The 20537-nt window shown below is 38.8% G+C and overlaps 1 protein-coding gene across 1 annotated transcript in view; it reads right to left on the bottom strand.

The window, feature by feature from the left end:
* Positions 1-20537, bottom strand: part of LOC122810691 (myoferlin-like) — a 1883765-nt gene that overhangs the window by 895757 nt on the left and 967471 nt on the right. The window lies entirely within an intron of this gene.

The following is a 20537-nucleotide window of genomic DNA, read 5'->3' as shown; positions in this document are numbered from 1 at the left end:
TGCATAGCTAAAACAAGCAAAAAAGAGGACAGAGCTGATTAACAATGAATTAGGAACAACAGTGCATGACAGAGTTAAACTAATGAGAGAAGTTGCAGGCAAATATTCCACAGGTCATATAATGGCCAGCAGAGCTCATAATAGGCCATGAGACCTAATGAGCCCATTAGCATGTATGTAGTATGCATGTAATGACGTGCATTCCCACATGTATCAACATACAACTACGAACACAACTGAGAGCCCTCATTAGCACTACACAGCAAAGTTCCTACTATTTCATTGCTATAAATGAGAATTAAATTGGTGTATAGGAGAGTCAGAAAGAGGGAAGAGCAAGCAAAGGAACTCAGAGAAGAAATGAAAGGGATGACAGGGATGGAGTGCATGGAAATAAAGTTAGTTATTTATTTTTGTGGGACCTATACCCATTTTAAATTTTCTCAAGCAAAGAAAGGTGTGGGCAGAAAAGAGGGCATATGCGTGGTAGCAGGAGCAGACAGACAAACACAAGAGACTTTAAAGAAGACCAACAGGGGAGGTGTTGACATAAACTGAGAGAAGACACAGGAAGGACAAATGGTGATGGTGAGGAATGGACCACAAACTTGGTAGTAAAGTAAAACACAAGGAAATGGAACACCATGATGGGAGATAGAGTAGGGTGACAGCTGATGGTGATAATGGAGAACACTGCACCATGCATAGGTTGTGGATATGAATGCAGTGCCGAGTTCTCTTATATCAATACAAAGGCCTGTTTTCAATATGCATAAAGTGTGTTTCATTTTTATTTTTTAATTCATTTAAAACATTAACACAACAACAGGTTGTACATCACTATGCATTGATTCTAATCCTCAGCAATTTACAAGAAAATCTAACATCTTAGTTGGGACGGGGTAAAAATATGAAGGGAGACAATGCCATTATACAGTTAAACAGAATAACAGGTTTTGTATCAACATACATTTTCTGAACAGTAAGATGTAGGCTTATGAGGGACAGAGCAACACTCAGACATGCCAAAAAGTTAATAGGGCAACAGTATCTTTTTCATCTGAGATGTTCTACAGTCTGTATGCAGATGACTTGAAATTGGGTAAACAGATTACATGTGTTACAGATATGGCATGTCTACAAAAAAACTTGACTAAATTAACCATTTGTGCACAGGAGAATGCTGATAAATACATCAAAACCTAAGCATATGAGATTTGGGAGACATAAACTGAAAAGTGAATATTTAACACAGCAGTCAGTGATTGAAACTGTAGTTTCATTTAAGGGCCGTGGTATACGGACAGAACCAGGTTTGAGTTTTTCTAATCACATCAACCAATTGGTTAATGATAGTTATAAAACTATAGGTTGCATAAAAAGATTTATAAAGTCAAGGAAATCTGAAATGATGAAGTCATACTTAATTACATTAGACCCAAACCTGAGTATGGAATCACAATGCGGAAACCATATAAAAAACAAGCATAAGTAAACTGGAAAGAGTACAGCGGAATATACTAAAGGCATCCACAGGCATGAAAATTTAAGTTAAAATATCTGAATTTATACAGTGTCTCATATAGATATTTAAGAGGAGATATTATTCAGGTATATAGGGAATTTAAAGACAACTACCTCTGGGAATGTTTGAGGTTATCAAAATGTTGTTGAGAATCATCAGACAACCTATGCAGAAGATTGTATAGGAATGAAAGTGTACTAACTGGTTCTCTGAGAGAGCAGTTGATGCATGGAACAGGCTACCAAACTACATTAAAGCAAACACTAGTTTAGATATTTTAAGAGCAGCCTGGACACTTTATGGGAACAACTGATTTGGTATATTGGCAGGCTAGAAGGTCATTAATGCCAGTGCTTGAAATATTTGTATGTATGGATGTATGTATGTATGTAACAGTTTTGCATCAACATGCACTTTCTGAAACAAAATCAACAATAAGTATAAAAGTGTAATATTTGGCATTATTGGCAGACTGTAATTTTCATTGGTTTACCAGAAAAACAAAGACTTTAAGAGGAACACAGCAAAAGTATGAGACAAATTCTAGTCATTTTGAAAAACGGGCAATTCAGGTGATGGAATTTTGATTTTTTAACTGTCTGAAATAATGTTTAAAATTTTAGGGTGGTAGTAGGCAGCTGTCAAGCTAGACTACTGCCTTAACATCTGGACCACTACGCAACCATACTATCTCAGTCTAATATTCTCCATTATGACCCAGCTGACTGTTAAGTTGCCCAGTGCCATACTTGAAGTCACTCATCTCTGTGACCATCCACATGGTTGGTTTAAAGACCCTATGTTTCTAAAGTATAACCAAATAGATCACTTATGCTGTGCTGATGAGGTCATAAGAAGGCTGAAACATGCAAGTCCACAGCTAGTTCATAGGTTGGTACTAGGCTATCGGCCCTAGGCCCGACAAGCTTAGCCATAACAATTCCCTGGATATTTCTTCCCACAATATTTACTTCTCTGGACCCCTGTCTAGCAGGGCGACTGACATGATCCCCGGGGTGAATTTCCTATCTCCCATCCAATCATCAAGGTTCCTTTTGAAGAGGGCCAAGGAGGCGCTCTGCTTGACATGTATGGGCAGTCTATTCCAGAGTATGGGGAGTCTCTGGGTCAGGAACCTATCCCTCCAGCATGTTTTGTTTATTGTGATGACAAGATTTAGAATCCTGGAGCATGTGGCTCTGAGGGATTGGGATTTCATTAAGTGGAGCATGTCCAACAGCTCAGGGTTTGACATGGCCTTGTATGTTAAGCAGAGATTGCCTCTGAGTAGACGATATGCCACAAAGTATAGCTGGAGTTTTTTTAGATGGTCAGCATATGGCCCTTTTGTAGAATATCCACATCATTTGGGGATTCAATAATGGCTCCCAGTTTGCAGTCATCTGCGAACTTTGTTAGCCAGAGTCCCTTAATGTTGGCCTGTACTTCAGAGAAGTAGATGCCAAACAAGAGTGGTCCCAGGACTGAACCCTGAGGTACTCCACTTGTCACTTGTCTGGAGCTGGATTTGGAGTCGGCTACTTTTACAGTCTGGGTTCTGTCAGTAAGCCAGTTGGCAACCCATCGAGTGACATAGGGATTTATGCCCAGCTTAGTAAGTTTATCTATGATTCCAGAGTGGGGGATGGTGTTGAAGGCCTTGGCGAGGTCCAGATAGGCTGTGTGGACTGCCTTTACCCTCGTCCACAGCTCTGGAGACTGATTCGAAGAAGTTAATCAGGTTCAGGAGACAAGAATGGCCCTTCACAAACCCAAACTGGGTGGGGTCCAGTGTTTGAAGGTTGTCAATGTCTTTGTTTATAAGTTCCATGATAATGCGTTCCATGCCCTTGCAGATCAGGCTCGTCAGCCTGATGGGATGGTAGTTCCAGGGATCCAAGGTGTATCGCCCCTTGTGGAGTGGGATAACTGTAGCTGTGCGCCACTCAGTGGGCACGAAGCCTGAGGTGAGGCTACGATTAAACATGACACTTAGGTAAGGTACCAGTTCATTTTGTAGTTCATGTAGTGAGGTTTGGCTTTATCATTCTGAATCTATTCATAAAGACCTAAAAAGGAAGAAGTCATTGGCATTCTGAAGCCATATAGCTGAAACAGATGATGTCCTCAATGAGTTAATTGCATATGTCCCATGGGCCTCTATTACAAGAAGTTTAAGGTATCACACAGTTAAAACTCCAGCTTGGCTAGTTTTTTTCCTATAGTTTTTACTAACTGGTTTGTCTGTGTGACCTTTTTACTCTTTGGTTTGTTTGGTAGTTTGGATATTTTGCAGATACCTTAATGGTTATGGAAATCAGCTGGGTTTAAAAACCCTGTGTTCATAAAGTATAGCCAAACAGTCCACTTATGCTACGCTTATGATGTCATAAGAAGGCTGAAACATGCATGTCCTCAGCTAGTGGGGTCTGTCTTTACTGGCCTGAATTTATCCATAAAGACTTAAAAAGTAAATAGTAAAAAGTCATGGACACTCAGAAGCCATATAGCTGAAACACTTGATGTCATTAAGGGGTCATTTTCATATATCCCATGGGCTTCTATTACAGGAGGTCTAACATATCGCACAACAAAAACTCTAGCTTGGCTAGGTTTTCCTTCTAATATTAATTGGTTTGTCTATGCAACATTTTTACTCTTTGATAAGGCCTGGACCATCTTACCTGTTCCCATCAGGTCAATATTCTCCCTCCAATCCTTTTAAAACTATTCTGAAAGACTTACTAACCAAAATCTGACTCTGTTCTTGCTCAACCCCAGGATAAACAATATCCCTGCATATGAACAAGTACCTATTCAGAACTTATACCCTCATACTCCCAGTTCTTAACTCACTTCCTTACTTCAATCATTTTTGCTCCCCTGACTTTCTGACTAAATATTCCATAACCGTTTTTCTCTACAACTTCATACTGCAATTCCTGATTGTATTATACTAACTTACCTTTAATTTCTGTAAACTGGCTAAAATTCCTCTAAATATTAAATAATTGTCATATAAATAGTATTTATTCTTAACCAATGATTTCACATTAGGTGTAATTTGGTATAATTATTTAAACTGTAGATGTTTTGGTATTATTTTTGAAGACTGTAAAATTATTGATATTGTTTTTGTAATACTTTGGAGCTTTTCTCCCCAGACCTTCTCTGAAAATGGGCACCTATGCAGTCAGACTTTCCTGGTGATCAAATGTCAGTAAATAAGATATATTTTATGTGCATGTGTGTGAATGTCTCATTAAACACTAAAAGTTCACAAGAACAAATGTAAAAAAGAGTGTTCACTTTACAGCAAATCTAAAGTGATCAAAAACATGAAAAACGAAAATGATTTTTTTTTTGCAGGGAAGCAAGCCCCCCTGCATTCCTCACACCCCTTGCTAATTATAAATATTAATACCGAGATTACACAAAGGAGGGGTAAGGGTAAATTCCATTATCCCGCTTAAATGCGATCTCATGGAAAAGGCTGCTGGCAGAAAGCCAGTTTAAAAGAATATTCTTTCACATGAGCATTCACTTTTTTTTTTACAGCAGCAGGGGGGGCTTGTGCTATCAGACTGCAGCCCTTCCAACTGTAAAATAAAAAGCAAAATGAAAAAAGAAAAGAAAATAACTAAAAGAAAAAAAATGCGAGTCCCGAAAATCGCACATGCGCACTCGCAAGTTTTCCCGATGTCAGACTGCTGGTGAAGCAATCTGGAGCATGCACACAAAATCCCAGACTGTCTCACCAGCAGTCCGAATTGACTGCTCAACATTTCACTCCAGATATCCCTAGAAGTCTATGCAGTTGTAACTGCATAGACTGGAAAGGGATCAGACTGCGACATCCACAGGCTGGGAAGGACGTGCTCGCTCTTGCAGGACCATCGACATCAGGGATTGGCTGGGATGATTATTTAAAGGACGCGCTCTCTCTCACAGGACCGTCGACAGCAGGAATTGGCTGGATGGATTACTTGAAGGCTGGGAAGGACGCGCGGGACCGTGGCTTCGGGTGGATTATGTTTTCACTTCGGGTGGATTATGCTGGCTGGTTTATTTGAACAGATCATGGATGGCAGGTAGGGTGCGTGTGGATCGTGACTTCACTTCAGGTGGATTATGCTGGCTGGTTTATTTGAATGGCAGGTAGTGGTTTATTTGAACAGATCGTGTGTGTGTGTGTGTGTGTGTGTGTGTGTGTGTGTGTGTGTGTGTGTGTGTGTGTGTGTGTGTGTGTGTGTGTGTGTGTGTGTGTGTGTCCAGTTGCAGTGGCTAGACAGAACATGTAACCTGGTGGTGGTTAGAGATCAGGCTTGAACCCTGTACCTTGAGTGCAGGTAACAAGAGCCTGAATTCTGTACCCACCACCATTTGTGAAATTTTGCAGATTTTTGCCTCATATTTTGTTCTGTTCTGTTCCTCTTAACATCTGTGGTTTCTGAATACTTAAATGATGAGATATTTGATGGTACAGTGGTAGCATTGTTGCCTTACAGCTGCAGGATCTTGATCTTGAGTTTGATTCTTGGCTAGGGTGCCTTCTGTGTGGAGTCTGCATCTCCTCCCTGTGTTTGTGTGGGTTTGCTTTGATGGTGCAGTGGTAGCTTTGTTGCCTCACAGCTAGAGGTTTTCTGGTTTGATTCTTGGCTGGGATGCCTTCTGTGTGGAGTCTGCATCTCCTCCCTGTGTTTGTGTGGGTTTGCTCTGGTGTCCTCCCAAGTTACAAAGACATGTGTCTGCAGTATTTCTCCCTGGGCCTCTGCTGAAAATTGTTTTTTGTTCCGTCAGACTTTCCTGGTTAACAAATGTTAAATAAAATTGACAGGTATTTAAATTTCAGACTTCATATTCTTCTGAAAGTACATACTAATGCAAAACCTTTTATTCTAGCAATTTTTTAAGTTTATAAGATGAATATTTGAAATTTATCCCTATTTTTGGGACTGTATTCCCTCATTATTGGCTTCGTCCAGGTTTTCTGTGCTAAGGTTGAGAGCTAAATTCACTGGATATGTTTGAGGGCTGTATTCCCCCTTACTGGGTTTGTCCAGGTGTTTTGTGCTAAGAGGTTGACATCTATGGTGAGAAATGAATTCACTAAATGATAGCCATTTAAATTTCAGTCTTTCTCTCTTTCACAAAGCAACTGATTTGGCATAGTGATATGTTGCTCTGACTGTTTTGCACAGGGACCTGGGTTCAAGACTGGGCAGTAAAATGTATGGTGGTAATACAGCATTTTATTCTACCAACTTTCCAAGATTATACAAGCAATGTTTGCTACCCTGGTTTTTGGGCTTTTGTCCCCCCCCAATAAATATTGGCTTTTTCCAGATTTTTTGTGCTGCAAAGTTGAGATAGAGATGAGTATTGAGTAGATTTTACAAGGAGCTGAGAGCTGCAGGGGAAGAGAAGTTTAGTGCTGCTTATGCTGAGTCTGCTTGCATTGTTAATAGCACAACACAGTACACTGTTTACAGCCTCAATGAATTCTACTTTAGCTATTTATGAGAAGGTAGTAATTGATGAGATATATGACTTTGGGAAGAAAAGTTCCAAAAGTAAGGGCAATTTAGAATACAATGAATACAAATTATTAAAAGAAATACAGGGAAATAAAAGTATAAGAATCATGAAACCCGATAAGGGGGGTGGGGCAGTTTTGTATGACACGGTTGAATATGTGAACAAAATAAATGGCATTTTGTTGAATTCAGGGAACTATGACATATCATCCATCAATTAAGTCAATATTGGTTATCATAAAATTGACTTATTTTTGGAAGAATTATTATTGGATGAAAGAATTGATGTGGATATGTATAACTTTTTGAAGGTAGAATATCCCATTATCAGCACTACAGTGGGTATTCTCAAGATACATAAAAATATAAATGATCCTCCCTTTCATCCTATAATTTCCGGAAATAGGTCCAAAACATTTCCTTTCGGTAAGGTAATAGACAGTTGGTTGAAACCCATATACAACAGAATAACTCACATTGTCATCGACTCATGGGATTTCTTAGGAAGATTAGTACCAGGACTTGCCACATCTGATATATTACTAGTGACTATAGACGTGGTAGATCTTTTTTCGAGTATACCCCAAGAGGAAGGGTTGAACAGATTCAATAGTAGTATTGAAAAATATGGTAGTTTGACGTGGGACAAAATATCCCTAATTATGGAATTTATGGAAGTAGTACTGACCCACAACTACATGTTATATGAGGGTGAATACTATAGGCAGAGTAAAGGGGTAGCTATGAGGGCGGCTTGCGCCCCCATGTATGCCAATTTATTTTTATTAGATTGGGGAAAAGAATACATATTACAAACAGAGTGGAATGATAACATTTTATGTTACCTGAGGTTTTTGGATGATATTTTTTTGATTTGGAAGGGTAATGAGAGTAAGTTTAACGAGTTTAAAGAATATTTAAATACTAGATGTGACTATTTAAAATTCACTTTTAATGTTGACAAGAAGTCTATACCCTATCTAGACACTCGTATAACTGTCGAAAAAGGCAGATTTAAATCCAATATTTATAGGAAGGACACCTTTAGTAATGCCTATTTACAGTATTCAAGTTGCCATCCTAGTAGTCAGAAAAGGAGCATTATAAAAGAGCAGTGTATAAGGGCTGCTAGAATGACCTCAGAATTCACCAATATGGTCATTGAATTGGATGTTATAGGAAATATGTTTACAAACAGAGGATACCCTATAGGGATGATAGTGGATATTAAGGAATATGTAAAGAAGGAATGGGGGAAAAATACAAGCCCATCATAGGGATGGGTATAAATAGAATAGTAGAAGGAAATATAAATAAGGAAGACCAGGACTTAAATGAATTTACCAGAGCATGTATACTACAATACGCCCCCCAAGTCAATGATATTAAGAAAATAATAGTAAACAACTGGAAGATTTTGAAAACTGACAACAGTGTATTTAGGATGGAGAGCAACGCACCCAAATTTGTATCTAAGTATGGAAGTAGCTTGAAAATGGAATTAGAAAGGAAAATTATAAGTAATAATTTTAATTATAAGGGTGCAGGCACCACCAAATGTGGAAAATGTAACCAGTGCCATCTAATTATAAAGGTTTCCTCCTTAGAACTTGAAGATTTTAGTAGAAGTGTAGTTAAGTTTCAAAAAGGGAATTGTATGACTTCCCACGTAGTATATTTGGCAAAGTGCACCAAATGCCCCTGTTTCTACATGGGTAAGACTGATAGATTTCTTAGAAATAGAATTTACGACCATTGTTATAGAATTAGGAAACAGGATACAAAAAAATGCATTATGGAGGCACTTAGATGGGAATAAATACTGTGATACCTTTAATTTTGGTATATCAGAATGTGTAAAAGGGAATCCCAGAGGGGGAAGCATTAAGCACAAGTTGGGTGAAAAGGAAGTTAGGTGGCAGATCAAGCTTAATGCTTCAGTACACCCTGGGCTTAATGATACTATATCCATCAAGCCCATATTGGATAACAGTGGTTAGTCAGGATAATACTGCAGCACTTGTACTGTGAAATGGAACTGTTAGGATAATTCTATATAATTTTGTACAACTTTATAAAATTTTATATAATTATATTTTAGTACAAATAAACTGTAAGATGCTATGAGAATGGTATATATATGTATACGGATGTTATATTTCAACAGAATTGTTATGTTTTTCACCAAAAGGCAATCGACAAGGAAATTAAGCACTGTGGACTTTAAATTTTGATTAATTAATTTAATTCACTAGTAGGTGATTGGCTGATGCTTATATTTAAACTTGTTGTGGTTACAATGTATTGTTCTGATGACGTCTACATAGAGTAGATGAAAGCGCTTAACTTGTTGTAAAGTAAATGGTTTTTATATTTTTTTAAATTTTTATTAATAAAAGGAGGTTTGGGAATTTCAGTGCTGGTATATTACAAGTCTGTGAGCAGAGTTGGAGATATTTTGTTATTTGGTTGACTATTCCGGGCACATTCAGTATTAATAGCACAACAGGTTATGTACTTGCTTTTGATGCAGAAGGCTGTGGGTTCTACTCCCCCAAGGGGTGGATGTTGCCATACTGAGAATGTCCTAACTAGCAGCAACCTCTTCATTAGTTACAGATCTCTTTAATGTGGAATTATTTAGATGACTTACTTCTTCAGAGATTTTGCATATTTACTGATACTGGAGTATTGTATAAGTTTGAGTGGACTTTTTTTTTATAATGGAAATATTCTCAATTGGGCAGTTTTGTCATTATTGGTGCATGCATTTTGTTTGATTGTTTACTGGAAAAATGTTCAAAACAATAAATTTAAAACACCCTCTAACAACTGTACTGTATTATACAAGGAATATAACTTAATACAATCGGGAAGGTGTATCACACAACACATGTATGTTTTGTGTGCAAGGGGCCTATCATTTGAAAACAGACCAAAGTTAATCTTTATACTACCCAAATGTATTTTCTTTGAATGTGAATTTCACTGCTGTTTCAATGAATGTGAGTTTCAAGGGCAGAGTTTTAATGCTAAGTCTATTTTCATTGTGAGACTGCATTCTTTGTTTAGCAGATGTTTTAGTGTTTGTGCTGTAAAATACAAAATAAAACTTTCAAATAAAATCCAAATCATCGTAGAAGTAAAGCAGTATGCACATTGCAGTGTTTATGGTAAATGGGGGGACATAGCCAAGTAATGGGATATTGGAATAGCTGCAGAGAATGTCTCCATTCGACCATGATTTTGTGAGGGGGAAAGATGGCAAACTCAGACAGCCCCGGCTCAGCTGAACTATACCTCTCAACTGTTCAGATTTTCACAGAATGAATAGATTTTTGCTTCTTCTTTTTGGTTTGTTCCTCATAAAATTTGTGGTTTTCTGGCAAATCATTTAGGAATTAAGTCACTAAATAATGACAGACATTGAGTTTCAGACTTCATAACCTTCATAAAAATGCATGCTAAAGCAAAACCTGTTCTATCAACTACATTTATACAAGAGCAATTTTTAGTACTGTTTGTATGTTCCCCCAATATATTTGGCCTTGTCCAGATTTCCTGCACTAACAGATTGAGAGGTACGTGCAAACTGCTTTATAGAATTGGGCATATCCAAACCTCTCAACTGCCCTGATTTTGGCTCAAAATGTTGCTCTCCTTCTAATCCCTCCGCAAAATATCAATTTTAGAAGAAAACATGGAGGGTTTACAATTAATAAATAACTGTAATAATCAGACCTATAGATTACTTTTATTTCAGAAATGCATGTAGATTTGTTTATTTTGTCAGCTGCTCAAGCTAACAGTGCTAATATTAAAAAGTGTCCCTTCTTTGACAGGTTCCCAGCTGTATTGTGTGGCTATTTTATATTTTTGCATCACATTTTTGGTCCATATTTCATAAAATTGTGGTTTCTGGCAAATAAGTGGCAAATCACTAAAGACTGAAGTAAGAAAATAATGACAGACATTTCAGTTACAGATTTCATACCCTTCAGAAAATTCATACTAATGTAAGACCTACTATTCTGTTAGAAAGTTTATAAGAACAATATTTAAATATTGTCCTTAATTTTGGGCCTGACTTTGTCCAGATTTCTTGCTCTGAGGTTGAGAGGTATGACAAATGTGTCAGGGCCTTTGCAGTCAGCCAGAGACATTTCAAGTTGTGACATACTTGTTGCACCCCACTCCCCCATGTAGTGACTCTGGATGTGTCCAAGCAAGGCAAGGAGCAGTTATGCAGTATAAGTGTGCAGAATATCACCCCCCCATCCAAGGTAGACGCAAGTACTACAGTGGTTTTTCATCTGTCTTGCTTGATTTTGCAGAATGTTCTGGTTTTCCGTCATATTTTTATACTGTTGATTATGCTTCTTATTATTCAGAAAGTGCATGTTGCTCTATGTTTAAGTAGCAATGATTTTATGACCATCAGGTAAGGTTGTTTGAGACTGTAAGATGCAAGTAAGCTTACTGTTAAATAATTACCAACATTGAAAGCCTTTTTGTTGCCATGCAGAGAATACTTATATAACTAGATAACATATAAGCCTTGGGTATTGAAATGCATATGACAGTATTTGTAATAAAGGACAGGATTACAGTATTTTAAGAAGCTCATTACCTTAGATGGAGCCTTGCCGTCATCTTTGCAGGCTTTACCCACAAACTAAGTAGAATGCCAATCTATCATGTCTGGTCCATAACCTGTGCATTAATCCTTTAAGCAATTTATCTTGAGCTTGTTTCTTGTTTGCTGTTCATTTTTTTACTTTGATCGTGTTTTCTCAATGAAACAAGTAGATAGTTATCAGGCAGCAGGTCTTTTTTTGGATAATAAACATTTTTACAAGTGGAGGTATCATTGCTACTTTCAGCATGTTACTTGGTACTTTTTATAAAGATTAATATAAATTATAATTAGAACTGCAGTGCAAGGAAAAGTGGTTTGGGATGAGTGCTGCTTGTTTGTCTTATTCTTGATTTTGACTGGCAATCCAGTAATGTATTTAAAAAGTAATTTATTTTTTCATGCCTCACAACCTTTTTGCTTCCATCTAGATATTAAGTAAGCTGTGTCATGCAGCCAATGCACTGACATTTCTTTTCTTCTACACTTCATTTTGTCTTGATTGGACTCTCATAATGACAGTTTGGCACCCAGGGCAGCATATTTAATTAAATTTCCAGTTTTTATGGTTTTGAGCATAGCTCCTCCCCTTTCTAGTTGGCCGCACCCCTTCCCATTGGCCCAACCCATTCAGCTAACTCCTGCAGCCCCCCCTTCGATTTGAAGTCGCCATCCGCCACTATACAGCAGTAAAAAGCATTCGCTCATGTGAGTTGTTATTCTTCTCAACTACAACCATATCTATCTATCTATCTATACATATATTATGTATCTATGGTGTGGCACAGAAGCTCTTAACTCTCCTTGATTTTGCCTCAAATTTTGGTCTATTTCTTGTAAAATGTATGTTTTTTCTGGCAAATCCATGAAGATTGCAGTCAGTAAATTGTGACAGACATTTTAGTTTCCAATCCAAAGCCTATTATTCTAGCAGCTTTCAAAGTATAAAAAGGTAATAGATGGTTTTGGTCCTTTGTCCACCACTATTTTTTAGCTTTTTTCCTTGATTCTTGAGCTAAGACATTGAGAAGTATTGTTGTGGTGGGTTGCATATGGTATTCTGAAAGCAATGAGCTAAGAAGATACATTCCTGTGTGGCAGTTATTTACATACTTATTCATTTGATTGCAATCAGATATCTGGGATGTACAGTCACAATCATATAAGCAGATGCAATCAATGTTTTTTTTGTGTGTGTGTGTGTGTGTGTGTGTGTGTGTGTGTAGGGGAATTAAAAAAAAATATTACACCCACCTGTTATTTTCATGTTATTACAATCTGACATCTGAGATGTATGCAGTCAATAAAATTGGCTTTAACTTCTGGGTGCAAGGGATGTCTGTGGAGGAACAGGATTGACACTTTTATGTACTCAAGTTAAGCAGTCATTATTCTGACTGTGCAGAAGTAGGGTGCAATTGTGTGAACCCAGCTGTAATACATTACTGTAACTATTTTTAGCACAGACGTCTGAGGTGTGCACTGTCACTACAGTAGCCCTAATTGATGGGTTTGGAGGTCATATATGATGAAACTAAGTGTGTGTGTGTGTGTGTGGAGTTTAGACTACAGTGCAATTAAACTAACAAGTTGGCCATATTTTGTTTCAATTTCCATCACAGTGAAATATCAGCAATGTGCAAAGTAAGTAGCTGTCTGTGGTATTATGGGAGGATGTGCGTGTTAGTAACTGATCATTGGTACAGTGGTGCAGTGGTAGGTGTTGACATCTAACAGTGTTTGGTTCTATGGATGGGTTTTTGACTGCAATTCCTTCTGAGTGGTTTAAATTTACTTCTTGCCTCTGTGGGTTTTGTCCAGGGGTGCTCTTGTTTCTTCTCCAAGACCCTCAACTGTATAATATATGCTTGAGGACATTTTGTGCTTTTACTTTCATCCCAATATAACAAAAGATTGGCACAGAGGAGGTAACTATATATATTTTTGGAGGGGTAGAAAGGAATGTTGTATTAACTGATAAGATTTATATATCAGTTATATATTATATATATATATATATATATATATATATATATATATATATATATATACATATATTATAGACAATACAGCTGTGTTAAGCAAACTTACCATAACAGTAGATAAAGGTAACTGTTTGAAATGCTGAGAACCAATAGAGAGAGTCCTGAAATATGGAGACTGAATTCCAAAAGACTGAACTTACATATACTAAGTGCGAGATGTTACTTCTCAGAATACTCCCTTTTCCCAGATATTGTGATCCTGAAGTTGATATATACAGGTTTGGTGATGTGAGTTGGTTCCCCACACATGGGAGATGCAGGGAGGCTTGTACCCCCCTGAAAAAAGAAGTTTTAAGGAGAAGAGTGAATCTTGGAGATTCACTCTTCTCCTGTGTTTTTGGTGTTTCTTTTTTTTTTTTTTTGGCATGTCAGCACTTGGCATATCAAGTGCCAACATTTTAATAGGGAGCTGTAGATAACAGTTGATATTTATGTGGGTTATATCCTGCTAAAGAAATAACAGCCAGCCAGCTTCCAAAGCTTTAGGGCATCCTTCACTTGACCAAACCATTAGTCAGCTTCAGTTTTGGGTGCCAAGCCCTTCACAGCTTTAAGGCCAAAAGAGAGAGAGACAGCCTAAAGCCCTGGGAAGGACAACGCTAAAAGAATAATACTACATGTCTACACCTTGGCATTAAAACATACAAAAGCAAAGGGGATAGAGGGGAAGAGTAGCTGCTGCAGCAGTAATTGCAAAAGTTTACTTTATGGTAAGTTTACTTACAAAACTGTACTATGTTCTTCATATGGATCATTGCTGCAGTAAGCTAAGTTACATGGGTAGTTTACTATAGCTTAACATGACTGAATGGAGGAAGAATGATGGTCCAGGAGCCCCCGGAGAATGGTCCTAGCAAAGCCTATCCTAGACCTGGAGAAGGAATGTAGTTTATCATCATCAACCCCCTTTTTCCCATTTTCTACATAGGGTCGGGATGTTGTGTCAGCTATCACCATCGCTCTCTATTCAGTGTCACACTCTTGCCTTTTTTGACACTCATGCCTGACTCTCACAGATCTTCTCTCAAACAATCTATCCATCACTTTTCTGGATGCTCTTGTTTTCTCTTGCCTTCTTCCTGTCTCACAAATCTTCACCAGATTGTCTTCTGCTTTTCTGTATATGTGTCCAAACCACTGTAATCTGTTTTCTTTGATCTTTTCTGCAACTGGAGCTACTTTGGCTTCTGCACTTATGTCCTCATTCATCTGTCCCACAGTGTGCATCCTACCACCCATTTCATGCATTTCATTTCCATCACCTCTAGCTTCCTCAACTGCTCTGCCTTCACTGCCCAGGTTTCTGTGCCATACAGTAGCAATAGCCACACCATTGTTTTGTAATACTGTTCAGCTTCTTTGGCATTCTTCTGTCATACACTACACCTGACACTCTATGCCAAATAGCTGCAGCCCCTCTGATTCTAGCTTTGATTTCTTTATTCAGACTTCCCTTCACATCAACCATTCCTCCCAGATAACTTAAAGATGTAAACCTGTTCCACTATCTTCCCTTATATCTCAATTCTAAGCTTCTTCTGATTTCCCCATTTGCTGCCATTACCACTGTCTTATCTGTCCTCAGTTTCATCCCATGTGACTTCAGTTTTGCATTCCATTCCCCTATCCTTTGCTGAAGTTCTTGGGAAGAGTCTGCCTGTAATTCCACATCATGTGTAATTTGGTTGATTTGTCCCCTCTGACCTGTATGCTAATGCAGTCCACTAGTTTGAACAGTAGTGGGCTCAGAGCTGAACCCTGATGCACACCCACCCCTACTGGGATCCCCTCTGTGAGACTGAACACTATTCGTACTTGAGTCACAAGGTCCTTGTACATAACTTGCACTAATTCTACCAACGTTCCTGGGATTTCGAACCACTGCAGGACTGCCCAAATCATCTTTCTTAGGACCTTGTAATAAGCTTTCTCCAAGTCTAAGGATGACCAGTCAGACTCTTTCCACATCTCTAACTTCTTCTAAATTGTCTGTCTCATGGCAAACACTAGGTCAGTTGTGCTGCATCCTGATCTGAATCCAACTGCTCATCTCCCATCTTACTTTCTATTACTCTGCATATCTGTTTATCAATCACCCTCTACAGAACTTTCACGCAATGTGGCAGGTATTGATACCTCTGTACAGCCGACAGTTGTAGATGTCCCCTTTGTTCTTGTGCACTGACATGAGTATGCTTATTCTCCAGTCATCTGGGATATGCCTTTCTCTCCAAACTGCTATGAGTACCCTCAGGAATCATTTCTCCTCTATCTCACTCAGCATCTTTATCATATCTGCTGTGACCTCATATGAGCCTGCCACTTTCCCAGATTTCATTTTACTTAGTGCTGTTCTTACTTCTTCTACGGTGGGCTTTTCTTCTTCTCTCATCATAAGCTGTGGCTGGGGCAGTACAGCTTCTGTGGGGTTTTCTTCATTCAGAAGCTGCTGGAATTACTCCTTCCATCTTGCCTTTGATGCCCTGTGGACTGGTGGGCAGGTTGTTTCTGGCATCCCTTACGAAGGGTGTCTGACTATCTTCTTTATCTTTCTATCTTTGCCTTGCAACTTGATAACAGTTTCTTTCTGCCACCTACTAAGTCACTTTCTAGAAGGTGGTAGAGTGACTTTGATGCCCTGTTCTTTGCTTTTGCAAGTCCTTTCTTAGCCTCTTTCCAAGCCAACCCATACTCCTTACAAGCCTGGTCAGTTTTTTCTATCTCCCACTTTTTCCCTGCACTCCTTTCTTTTGATGACTTCCTGGACTTCTGCATCCCACCACCAGCTTTCCTTATGTACCTTATTTCCATACCTGGCTTGCCCACATATCTGTTCTGTAGTTTTCACACATGATGTTTTGAGGTGCTGCCATTCTTCTTTATATCCACCTATTTCCTCCTTTTCTTAGGGTATTGCAGCCCTGAGTAATTCCTTTCTCTCCAGTCAACTTCCAGGTCTTAAGCCTGGTCTCCATTGACCTTATAGTCTTCTCTGACCACTACTTGCATTTGATTGTGGCAACCACTGGTTTATGCTGTGGGCTGACTGTTTCACTGGGAATGACTCTGCAATCATTGATTCTACCCCAAATGCCCTTTCCTTACTAGGAGGAAGTCTTCCTGAGTTGCATGTTGGCCACTCTTGTATGTGGTCTTGTGACTGTCTCTCTTTCTGAACCACGTGTTGACTACTATCAAGCCATTTTCCAGATAGAAGCCTAGAATGGCTTTTCAGTCTTTATTCCTGTTACCCCACTCATGTGGACCCAGGCAGTCCTCATATCCTGTGCCGTTTGTCCTGATATGTGCATTCAAGTCATCCATTATCAACACCAATTCATGCTGTCTTGCTTTATCTAGTAGGTCCTGCAACTGCTGCCTGAATGCACTCTTCTCTTCACTGCTACAACCATGCTGTGGGACATAGGCAAATATTATGAACACTTTTTATCATTAGGCTGGAGTCTGATCGCCATGAATCTGTCACTAATTCTGATGACATCCCTCACTACTTTCTGAAGCCTCTCTCTCATCATAATTCACACACCATCTGTAGCCTGTCCTCCTGAGTAGTATACTCTAGATCCCAAGCCAAGTGGCTTTCCTAAACTGCCCTTCTATCTTGTCTCTTGGATACATAGGATGTCCAGTCTCCTCTGTATCATCTTCCAATCTCCTTCCTGTCAGTTAACCTACACTGAGTGCAGCAATTATTAGTTCATGTTTGGTAGATTGATTGGTTTTACATTCAGCTCTTGCTCAACAGGGCTATCCTCGGTAACCCAGGCTGGGCAACTGGACACCAATCAGACAGTAGTTTATTGACTCAGGGCTGCTGGTTTTTATGGTCGGCACACAGTGGCATTTAGGGGCACATACACCAATCCCACCATTAGCATGGGTTCCAGGAGTAGGCTGGGTCCTCAACCCACTTATCACAAAGTAAATACTCATGCCAATTTGGCAACATTAGTCAACACAACAGAATCACCTAAAGCCATATTTTAGAATCTATGTAAATGTATGCTCAGAGGACCAAATTGCTGCTTCTAGAATACTTCTAGAATCTAGTTCTTTCCAAAAGCCACAGATGAAACCAAGGCCAAGTTAGAGTGAGTCTTGACCCTGTCTGAATTTGCCTTATTGTGGTGGGTATAACAAAATGGTATAGCATGAGACAATCATTTGGAGATAGTCTGCTTTAACAAAGGTTGCCTTTTTCTTACCTTCATAAGATATGAATAATTGGTCAGAGTTTCTGAAAGTGTTAATTCTGTCAAAATAGTATTTGAGTTGTCTGTGGAAATCCAGAATACTAAGAATCTTTTCTCCCTCCATTTTAGGTTCTCAGAACAAGTCAGAGAGATGGACAGCTTGGCTCAAAGTAAACTCAGACACCACTTTAGGCATAAAGAAAGGCTTAATTCTTAACAAAACCCTATCTTAGTGGACAATGAGAAAAATTGACCAACCATAAAGAACCTGGAACTCAGACAATTCTCTTGCAGAAGTCAGAACAATCAGCAAAACTGTTTTCCATGTTAAGAACCTCAAATCAGCCTGATGAGCATGCTCAAATGGATCAAGAGTTGTTTTTTTTTCTAAAACAAAGTTAAGATCCTAATGAGGAGACTCCTGTTTTCTAGGAGAATTGGTTTGTATCACTCCTTCCAAAAGCACTTTAACATGGGAATACACTGAAAGGTGGGGAATCCATGGACAGATATTCTGAAATGGTTGACAAATGAACCTTGATAAAAGAGTAAGAAAGACCAAAGGATAATAACTCACACAAATATTGTCGAACTAGAGAAAAAAACAGCCTTAAAATTGCCTTGGTTCTTGTCCTGGCATAAAAGAGAAAATCTTCTCAATTTACTAATAAATTATTTCTTCAAGCTGGATTTTTTAACTCCTTTAACAACTGCTGCCAATCCCTAAAAAAATAGGTGCCTAAAAAGTATTACAACTCTATCATCCAGGTGGTTAGTTGAATTTTTTTCAAGCTGGAGTGTATCAAACACCTCCGTCTTCTGTGAGTAGGTCCAGTCTGTCAGGAAATTTGTGGTAATTGCCTTTGACCACTTCCACAAAAAGGGAGAACCACTGTTGCCTGGGACAGAATGATCTTTGTAGGGTCTTTCTGAATCTTTAGAATGACCTTGGATATTAGTGAAGAGGGTGGTAACACATATAGGAATATTCCTGTCCAAGAAAATGAAAATCCATCTGTTTTCCATGCCTCCCTGCATGGAACAGAATTTTGCCAGTTGATTGTTGTGAATGGAGACAAACAGATCTATCTGAGGAGTTCTTCACAGCTGGATCAATTCCTCGAAGATCCTCAATTCACTTTCCATTCACAAGGCTCTATTCTGGCCCTGCTCAGCATATCTACCACAAAATATTGCTTTGATGGGATGTGAGATGTCTGTATAGTGGGACTGTGCTGAAAACTATATCGCAGGCTAGCACAGCTAGTCTATACAGACATCCAAACAAAGAGGGGTCGAATGGAGGGATGATAAAATCAGCAAGTAAAGGAGAGTAGTATTTCTGCAGTTGAATTCATCTTGAAGTCTTACTGAGTACCTTCATGATGTAGACTATGGTTTTTACAGAATCTCACCAAGATGACACTCATATATAGACTGGGATTCACTTCATATCCTTGAAATACTGAAATATTGAAATTCAGTATTTTTAAGCTATAAAGTCGAATATTTGAAACCACAAAAACTCAGAACCGCGAAATTCAAAATCTCGCACACTGGAGATTTTGAATTTCGCACTTCTACTGCACACACACACACCATCCTCCCCACACACAAACACAAGCTCTCTACTACATAAAAAGCAGGGGGACGAGCCCCCCTGCAACCCCCATATGGGGGGCTGTGCCCCCCACCCCCCCCCTACTTAAATATTCTCACTCCAAGGTCACACTACACACAAACACACACAAAACACCAACACAAAAGCTACATTCTCCTCGCACACACACATCACAGCAACAAAACACACTGACAAACACCATACCCCCTATCCAAAACCCTTAACACACACACACACACTTACCTGAATCTATAACCACAGCGAAACCTCAGAAGCGCAAAATTCAAAACAGCTGGTATTCCAGGTTTTGAATTTCATGCTTCTGAGCTTTCACTGTTCTCAGGATTCCACTAAATGGGCTTGAAATACTGAATTTCGATATTTCAGTATTTCGAGCTTCTATAGTGAATCCATAGACTGTATTTTATATAGCAAATGTCATGGACAGAAGCAGGTTAAAAAATAAAAAGACAGCTGGGTGCATATGTCTCAGGATAAAAAAAGTGCTCAATCCTGGTAGGAGCACTGGTGCCAGTACTGGAAAAAATGACAGAGTAGAATCCTCAAGACACAGAAACATTCCTACAATGGGGTTGGGTCAGATTCAGGGGGGGACGGCCCCCCCCTGTTGTAGATGGAAGCAGTAGTCTGCAAAAAACACAAAAATTGACAGGCCAAAAAAGACAGAGTGGACTACTGATGGTAAGAAAGAAATTATGTATTGTTGCTATTATACAAGGAGTCCAGAATTTACAGATAGAAGATAATCAAAAAGATTAAGACAGAAATTAGAGGAAAGAAAAATGTGTGCACAAGAAAAGCTATCAAAAGCTTCAAATGCAAATGTGTGTTCATTAAAACAACAGATTCATGAAAACCATTATATAAATCAAGAAACCTTGGGCTGTTTGGATAAAGAAGTGACTGAGGAACTGCTAAAATATAAAGAAGAAAATCTA

Source organism: Protopterus annectens, chromosome 9.part0, assembly GCF_019279795.1.
Source record: "Protopterus annectens isolate FY-2018-M chromosome 9.part0, PAN1.0, whole genome shotgun sequence".
Classification (NCBI taxonomy): domain Eukaryota; kingdom Metazoa; phylum Chordata; order Ceratodontiformes; family Protopteridae; genus Protopterus; species Protopterus annectens.
This window is presented reverse-complemented; position numbering and strand designations above follow the sequence as displayed.